The sequence below is a fragment of the Larus michahellis genome, chromosome 2 (genome assembly GCF_964199755.1).
Source record: "Larus michahellis chromosome 2, bLarMic1.1, whole genome shotgun sequence".
NCBI classification, from domain to species: Eukaryota; Metazoa; Chordata; class Aves; order Charadriiformes; family Laridae; genus Larus; species Larus michahellis.
Genome location: NC_133897.1, coordinates 122,013,514 through 122,023,430, shown reverse-complemented (window position 1 = coordinate 122,023,430; position 9,917 = coordinate 122,013,514).

Below are 9,917 nucleotides of genomic sequence, written 5' to 3'. Positions count from 1 at the left end.
TCTGTGGCCAATAACAACATGGAACAATGGAACGAAGACACGAAGCATGTCCTTGTGTTGGCAATGAACAGAAACGCAGGTTAATTTTAGTGGAAGTTAAGGTGCCCAAGGACTGCTGAGCTGTGGAAACAAAGCTGTGATTTTTCTTGATGTGTTCTCTCATGTCATGCGTCCCTGTGCATGGAGCTTCTCTGCCTGCAGTGGAAACGACTGCCAAAGACAAGGGAGAATCCTGGAAGGAGTTGAACATGTACAAATGTCACGCAGTGGCCTTAATGCAGCTGTAAAAGCAACCTACCAAAGCAACTGTTGGCTTATTTTTCCCTGTGGTGAATAGAAATGAAAGCAGATTTCTTCTAGGTGTCCCCAAGTACATGAACACCTGAAGAACAAAGGTAGTATTCCCACTTATTTCCACAAGTACTGGAAACTTTATGATACATTCAGTAATGCACATTAAGTGGATCAGGATCTGCCTAGGTTTTTCTCATTTGGCTAAAAGTTGTATCTGCTCTATTAGGTACAGTTGGAACAGGTTTCAATATCTTTTGAGCACTGGATTTTTTATTATGACAGATTATGACCTTTTTCTTTAATATTGCGGAAATTTGGACATAGAATCAGAAAAACTAATATCTGGGCATGTCTCAATATATGTATATATTTTCCAGTATCCAATGTATTTTCTGTAACTTAATATTTTTTACAGAAGCAAAGTCAAGTATGACCCACTTTTGAGTAAGAAATAAAAAGGGGAACGCAGTAGATTTGGCAGCTCCAAGATGAAAGCATCAGCAAGTTCAGTATCTTTCAGTTTGCATCTGGCCTGCAGTAAAACTAGTAATCTCCTGTCAAAGTGATTTTCTTGGAAATTTCCATCACAGATGTGGTTTTGGAGGAAGACATCACCATTTTCTGGGCCCAAACTCTGCAGTGATGATTATCTCATACAAACAGCTTTTACAGTCATGTTATTAACTTGCCAAATCAAATATGTAATGACAACAGGACAGCAGCATTTTCTGTGCTTACTATTTACTCATATGCTACCCCACTGATGAATAATAAAAGCAGATCTAGGAAGAATTATGTCTCATCTTAGGTTAAAAACCCACAAAAATCAGGACAGCAGTACGCATTGTTATAGAAGCTGCAACAAAGTATGTTCCAGCATATGTGAAACCTTGTCAGTCAGAATCAAGTCAACAAATTTCCTCTGTCAGTTACTGGTTTTCTTTAGTATCAAATAAATCACGAGGAAAACAATAATACCACGCCACTGGCTGAACTCTAATTTTGCCTATTGCTGCCTATTTGCCTTTGCCTATTTGCCATCTGCCCGATTACTTTCCTAGAAAAAAAAAAATAGTTATGAAATAAGAAAATCTGAGAACATACTAGAGGAGAAACTTAACAATATTAATGAAAATCAGGGTGTGTATCAGAAGACTTCATTACATGGTAAGTGTCCCACAGTATTTTAAATCTTAACACTAACAATTTGATTAAAGCCTCTTTCTGGAAAAGGAAGGAAAGACAGCAGCTAGAAGTGGATAGCAATTGCAAATATGTCAATAAAAATTACCAAATGACGCCAAAGAAAGTTCAAGCCTAGTAAAACTAGGGACAATAGGAGGAAATCTAAAGTATAAACAAAAGAAGGTAAAACAGCAGCTGAGGCTTCTAGACTGATAGAAGAGTGCTAATGGTGCAAAGGAGTGTTCAACAGTTAGCTCCAGTATTTGGGAAGGAGAAAAAGGATGTATTCATATCTAACCAGGGCACTGGATAATTTGCCGGCCTGTAACAACAATGTAACTATTAAACCACAGTAATTACGAATAACTATTCTAAAAGGAAAGCAGAGAGAACTTTCACCCAATAATCCTAGAAGAGTTGGCTGAGGAGCTTTCTGTCTTGCTGTTAATTATTGTTAATAATTCTGAGCATACTATGGAACTCCTCCAATGCTGGACTCAAACGACATGGTTGACCTCATCAGTTATAAAATGTAGATGATGAAGTTCAGTCAATAAAAGTGTATTGATGCTCACTAATATGGTTTTAGAAACAGGACTTGGCAAGCTGAACTCAAGCTGTAGTCTGATGAACTAACAAATATAATTGCGTTTTGTATCTGGAATGATGTAATACACTTCTGCAGGGCATTTAACTTAGTTTTTCATGGCCTTCAAACTAAAATAAGTTAACGATATATAGTATCAATAAGATATACAGGAAATAAGAAATGCTGTATGACAGATCTTACAAAGTAGCATCAAAAACATACATACCTGACCTTAGGTAGTATTTTTATGAATAACCTAGAAACAAATATAAAACCACCAAGTGACTGTTATTTGCAGATGCCAAAAGCACAGATGAAGTGATAAATCACAATGGCAACGGACATCGCACAGTGTGAACTGGATTCCAGGGTAAATTGAACCCGTTCAAAGAAAGTGAATCTCAAAAAGTCGAGTGCAATCTCATATATCTATAGGAAAAAAAATGTGTACTATACTTCTGGAAGAGCAACTAGTGTCTGAACACAACCTAGCCACAGGGTGGAGAAGCAGCATGCGCTTCCCTGATAGCACTGCTATCAATGAAGGCAGATGACTTCTCATGGGGATAACGACAGTAGAAGTTGAAAATTAGGATATTTATTGCATTAGGTTCACTGCTGTAAGTGCAGAACAAGTGAAGGAACCTCTGCTTAGTGCGACTCACCTAAAAATTTTTTTTCTTCATCAAGAGATAAAATTAAACACTTCAGTTTAGTTGTTGTTTATCTGAGTGCTGTGCACTTTTTACTTGGTTTTGAAAGAAACAGCTGCAGTACGCCACTGTTCACGTAGGGCAAAGTTGGGCATTTATTGATTCATATCAGACAGCTTTGGGTACTCAGATGTAAATTTTCACTGTTTATCAGGTCTTTATTGTCTGTTTTTGAGGGCTTTGAGCATTGTTCAACTAAGTATTCTGGAGACTCACAAAACCTGAAGGGGTTTGTTAACTTTGGAGTGACAGCGATGCTCATTCATGCATTTTTAGATTCAAAGAGGTAAAACAATATCATCATCTTCTCTGTGTATATATAAATTTGTCTGGTGGTGCCTGCCCTTGCTAGAGCCTCCACCCAACAACAGAGCTGCTCTGTTGAGACTTGGGCCTTCTTCAGTTCCTCACCCAGAAACGGTCCCAGCCCCATCTGTGGGCTGCTGTGGCTGCTCCAAATGCCCACTCAGAGCCTTCCCGGCACCCGCTGCCAAGGCACCCCGGGGGCTGGGGGACCAGGTGTCCTCACCCAGAACTCCCCACGGGGAAGGTGACATTGGGATTAGTCATTGGGGCAGGCCCAAGGAAAGAGAGAGAAATATTGTATGAGAAGGCTCAGGCAGGCAGTAGCTCGAAGAGGCTGAGCTCGGCCTGCTGGCTGGTTTTATTAGCTCTGCTGACAACAGCAAGGGCTACCGAAGCCATGATATTTAGCAAACACAGCCTCCATTGAAGGGATATGAGCATAACCTTCAGAGAGAAGAGCTCAGAACATCATAACATGATAAAACACTGAATAGTTTTCCCTCTTGGGCCCTTAATGTGGCTTCACTGTCACTTCAATCAAGGCATAGCATACTTCAGATAGCCCGTGTCCACAGATAATCTGCACAAAATTGCATTAGGGACATGGGGATAATCGAAGGGTATGAGACGCAGGGCGACAGTTCCTGAGCAGAGGCTCTGGGATACATTTCCCCTGGTGTAACGTGAGTGTGCGTATAATAAACATTGCTGCTAAACCGCAGAGCACGTCCCCACCCACACAAACCCCATGGTTTTACAATTGAAAATACTTGTTGAAGCACAACAACAGATGTTTGTTGACTGTCCAAAAAAAAGCACACCGAGCCGCCTTTCCTCCTTGTTCCCTTGTCCTAATCAAAAATGCTAACATTGTAGAGGATTTCCTTGTATGAGTTTCCTGTCATTTATGCAAGTCACAGAGGCCAGTATTTCCCCCTCCCAAAAGGGAGACACCAGAGCATGCACGTATGTCAGGCAGCAGTGCTGGTGCCTTGAAATGTGAATTTCAATTTCAGTGAGCATCTTTACATGATGACCCTTCATCTATTTACCTGATTTTAGTGAAACTATTATATGAGGGAGTAATCTCTGACAATGATATTATTCGGTATAGCTTTCTAAAACCTTAATGTCTTAATCTTTCTTAGAGTGAATCATAACATTAAGTAATTGGGTAAGGTCAATTGAAGCAGACACATGGTGCCTGATGACAGCATGTGTTGCCATGAAGTTGTTTTTATAAAATCATGGTGCAATCTCTAACTTCTTGTTGTACCTTGAGGAACTACAGTGTTGTCCCAGGGGAATTCAGCTAAAAAGACAAGCCATATAAGCATTGATATTTTTAATTGCTAGCATTTTCAGAGAAGGTTTTAAATCTTTTTGTTAATTTGTGAAATTAATTTTGACTTGGCAATGCCATGCTTTTGATGTGTAATTTATGCTGTAATGTGAAATACCTTTCCTAATTAAATGGAATTACTAAACGTAAAAATTTAAGCAGGCTGTTTGGAAGTGGTTGGAAAGTCTGGACTTTACCTTGCTATGGCTGGTACAGGACACAAGACGTGGAAGAAAAAGAGATTATATCCCATGGTCATGGCTTTCCAATTTGGGAGCCAGCACTGTCAGACTCAATCTAACACACTCCTTTTCCTTCCTTCATTTCCTTTCTTTCCCAAACAGCAAAAATATAGTAATCCATTTTATTCTAGTTCCTAGCAGGGAGGATGATTCTCTCTCGTGTTGGCATTGTGCTGTCTGGAAGCGCTCTGATGCTGTCTCCCCTTTGCCCCCCACCTCTTCCCAAGCTATCCCTACAAACACCAGCAGAACAATCACATCTTGTGCACTAAATTCAGTGACTCCTGATATAATTCAGGTCAGAATTAATTCCTTTATGCTTCAAATGATAATACAGCAATTGAGAAGTTGAATAATATTGCAGAATAAAAGTAGTATTTCTTACATTCAGCAGGAATACTTAAAGCAGATAATAAATCTCAATAAATAAAATTACATCTTCTTTGTTTCCCTGTTGTCAGCCCTTTTGCCTCGCCATTACCAAGGAAGGAGCTCTGGTGCTTTCAGTGCAGGCAGTAGCAGATGACTGAAATTACCCTCAAAACAGAGCTGAGAGAAGTTAATATGTGTCTATGTCTACATTAGCAAGTAGTGCATCCTACAAGGAGTGGATTTTGTAGGCTGTAACAGCTGACGCTTTTCAACTTGTGGACTGGACTCCCATTAACAGTATGAGTGCAGTAGCTATGTCCATGGAAAGCATTTTCTAGTTCAATTACATCTAACCCCATTCCTTCATATGAACCCAAAGTGCAGAGAGCAAGCGTGCTCCTCATCCAAACCAAAATAGTGCCAAAGTTATATCCTGTGTATTGCCTCTGCAGGTCCAGTTCATGCCGTCTAAGGAACATTTCATCAACTCCAGGGTGGTTTTGCAGATGGCTGAGGTCACTCACAGCCCAGCTTTCCTTTGAAAGGCCTGGTCCTGTCTCCAGCCCAGAGTCATGGCCCCTTTCTCCTGTTTGTGCAGTTTTGGCCAAGTGGTAAGCTGGACCACTTCTTAAAAATAGAGTTAATTTTCAGGTGTGTGAGTTCATTGCTCCAGGTGATTATGTCTCCACTTGAGAAAGACTTGAGAAAGACTTCTGGGGGTACAAAGTGCTAGCACAAAGTGGAGAGCAATTGGGGAGGGTGGAACTGTTTGGTTTTGTTTTTTTTTTTTGTCAGTGAGGCTTAAGTTTGCTTTAATTACTTGTGAAACTACTCCCTAAGTAGACATCCACATGATGGCTCCTAAGATAAATAGAAACGCACAGAAGTTATTTTTATCACTGATTTTATTCAGCAGTCACTGAGGTTGAAAGAATTATTAAACCGAGTAAAACTCATAGATTTTACATGCTATTTGGACTTTTTCATCTTTCCCTAAACTCTTCAAACACACAGAATGAAAGGAACATGTAACTTGAAGAAACTTTTTCCAACTGAATTTTTAATTGTGCCATTAGTAAAGAAATATCTCTTGACCAGTGCTTCTATTCTCCTGCTCTTCAATTTTTTGGCCAACTGCGATAATTTACAGTCACGGAGAGTCTAAACAGGGTACTTTCTAGGAATACTGCAAATTCTATTTATTAGCACCTGAATTACAAAATGTTGGTTTGGAAATGTTACTTCTCACACCTTTTTGCATACAATAACGGCAGTTTTAAAAATTTCCTTCTATTCAATCAGCCTGTGTTGGGATAGATGAATTGCATCTACTTGGCTATTGTGACTGTTAAATTACGGCAAGCTTGAGAAGGTCTTTCTATGGCTATTTAGCTGTTTCTAATGCATTGAATACCTTTTGCAGTGAAAAGCTGCACTGTTGATTCAAAGATTGAATTTCATTAAATGATGAGGAAAAGTTTATTTAGTTTTTTTGCTTTGTTTGCTCTCTTAAATGTGGTAAATCTGTTTGCAGAAAGACAGAGATGCAGTTCCAATCATACAAAAGACAGGAAATCTCACATTGATTTTATCCCCTGGAGAAATATCTGGTGAACAATGGAAAACTCTGATGTTATCATCCCAAGGCATTTTATTATTATTGTATGACTTTGCACTGCGTAGCACTTTATTTATGTAACTAAAAACCTAGGGAAGATACTCTTCGTGAGCTAGGAAAATATCGACTGCTAAGCGAGAATCTACTGTTTGGCTCATTTTCATCTTCTCCTGTCTCCAAGAGTAATTACTTAAATATGTTGAAAAGCAGAAGTGAAAATCCAGTTGAACACAACAGTAATGTACCACCATTCCCCTTTAAGAAAAAAAATGATAAAAAATTAGTATTAAGATGTCTTTGCAAGTTTCTATGCATTAAGCACATTGCTGTTTGACTGAAAATATTAAAATGTAACTGAATAGCAAAAATTTGTAAAGTCAGTATCTCGGATCTTTTAACAACACAGCTTGCACAGGTAACGTGAAAATTTGTAGATTCTCTGTGGACATCAGTTACAAAAATTTATATGCTAGAAATATTGCATCTGGTCTCAAACCACAATCAAACCTGACTACATTAAAATCAACTCGAGGACATGATAGCTTCTCAATCCCTCCCTGCTGCCGTCTGTGCCCACAGACAACAGCATCGCTGGCAGTGGCCATGGCATTGCTGGCTGTCATGGTGTTCACGGGCAACAGGCCTGCACCATGCTGGTGACCAAGTTTGCTCACAAATCGCCTTGCAATGACTTACAGGAAGGTTGGTTTTCATACATGGCATGGTACAATCTAATTTACTGTAAATTTTTTGCAAACTAAATTGAAAAGGTAGCTTCAGGTCTGGATTTATTTACTGTTTTGCTATATAACATGGTATAAAAAAGAGAGCTTTCTGTTAGACAGAAAATAGTGTTTACTTTCATTGCACTTAAAGCAAAAGCATTTTTTCCTTAATTTCAGAGGATTTTCATGGGAATTCATCTCAGGTGAACAGATGTTGAATGTTCATGATTACATCATGAAAAGTTCTGAAATCACAAATCCTCTTGAGAATGCGTTTTCACATCCCCAGCTGTCTACACATTTAAGTTCTTTAATTATTCCCCCAATGAATGATTTTTTTTAGATTGCTTGATTTTAACATTATTGACAGGAATTCCTCTGACAAAGGGCACATATACAAATATAGTTTCAAGAAACATACAGCAAGGATGGCTGATTTAAGGTAGAAGTCTCCGAGATCACTAGGAAAAGAGAAGGAAAGTGTGAGACAGAGTGTGTGTGAGAGTGTCCTGGCTTCAGCTGGGATAGAGTTAATTTTATTTCTAGTGATTGCTGTGAAAGCAATATCAATAATACCTATTGGTTTTAGTTGTTGCTAAGTGATGTTTACAATATTCAAGGACTTCTCTGTTCCTCATATCACCCCGCCAGTGAGTAGACTGGGAGGTCACAAGCAGTTGGGAGGGGACACAGCTGGGACAGCCAACCTCAACTGACCAGAGGGATATTCCATGCCATGTGATGTCATGCTCAGTATATAAAGCTGGGGGAAGAAGAAGGAAGGGTGGATGTTCGGAGTGATGGCATTTGTCTTTCCAAGTAACCTTTATGCATGATGAAGCCCTGCTTTCCTGGGGATGGCTGAAGACCTGTCTGCCGATGGGAAGCTGGGAATTAATTCCTTGTTTTGCTGTGCTTGTGCACATGGCTTTTGCTTTACCTATTAAACCATCTTTATCTCAACCCACAAGTTTTCTCACTTTTACTTTTCTGATTCCCTTCCCCATCTCAGCTGGGGAAAGTAAGCCAGCAGCTGCATGGTCCGAGTTGTGCGCTGGGGCTAAACCATGGCAGAGAGAGAGTGAGCGAGTGAGCTTCACTTTTTCTTATGAGGAAACTGAGAAGAATTATACCTGTCCCTACGTTTTGTGGTGATTGGAGCTAAGGTTCAAGGTGCTGAGTTTGGACCCATTTACTTTCCTTCCTTCTACTCCTCTTTCTCTTTTGCAATGTGCCGGCCCCATACTTATATGAAAAACTTACATTGATTCTTATGGAGTCTTTTTAGATTTACATCTGTTAATAAAAAGAGGCTCTTAACTTAAAAGCCTTGGGGCAACACTGGCAAAGAATAAAAGATTGCTGTTAATCCTAGGCTGAGTCAGGGGAGTGGTAGATGGTTGCTTCTATGGGGAACAAAAGAGAGGTTCTAGAGAACTATTACCTTGGAAACCCCACCCAGAGCAGCATCATTAAGAGCTACCAGCTCTTTCTAGCTCTCTAGGTACTGGGAGTTGTTCACAGGAGGAGCTGTATTATCGTGCCTGGAAGGAGAACTGCATGACCACGCGTTCCCATCCCATGCCCATCAAAGGCATCGCATTGGGATCCCCCATCGGGATCCCCGAGTTGTCAGGGACAGTGTCCAATTGATTCAGAAGAGCTGGAGACTGACCATCTGCTGCCATCTACTCCTCTTTATGACCCACCCTGAGGCATGGCTGGGCAAACCTTACTGTTTAACTCTTGCAGCTGCAGATCTGACCTTCTGCTTCAGCCAGCGTGTCTGTGAGTCAGAGGATTGCCTGGGTGACCATGGCTTGGTACCTATGGCCTTGGTACGTACTTGAGGCCCCTGTCACTTCTTATTGCCTGGGTGTGTAAAACCTTCCTTCAGAATTGGTTTTTTCCTTGTCTTCCGGGAAAACGTGAGTTGATTCAGCACAGGATGAGTCGTTCTTTCTTCTGTCTGCGTGTGTTGCTTTTTGTTTGTCTTGCAAGGCACAGAAGGGCATTTCACGAGCTTCTCCTGGTCTGTGGAAGGAGTGAAGCTCAGAGGGCTACTGGTGCAGGGCAGGCTGCAGGGACCACAGCCTCACTCTGGCAGCAAATTCATCTGCCACACCAGCGACGCTGGTGCAGAACAGCTAACGCTGGGGATCACATTGTCCAGGAAGCTTGTGGAGGCCATACCCAAATCCAAAAGCTGAGAAATCAGGTTCCCGGATTAACTTTGAGGAGTTACCACATGACAGCTAACTGGCTGTAAATCCACACCGGTACCTAACTTTTGTTTGTGTATCAGCGTGGTTTATTTAAAAGAAAACCAAGCAACCAACTCCCCTCCCTCCCACAATATGTAACTTCTTGCATGAGTTTAGCTAAATCCTAAAATCTCCCTTCAAGTTATGCTGGAGTGAATTGCTGTGCAAAACATCACTTCCATAACTCTGCAGAAGCTTGAACTGAGCAAAAACTCAAATGCACCCTTGAAGTTTGCAGGGAGCTGGGAGTTCATAACGTGAACTTTC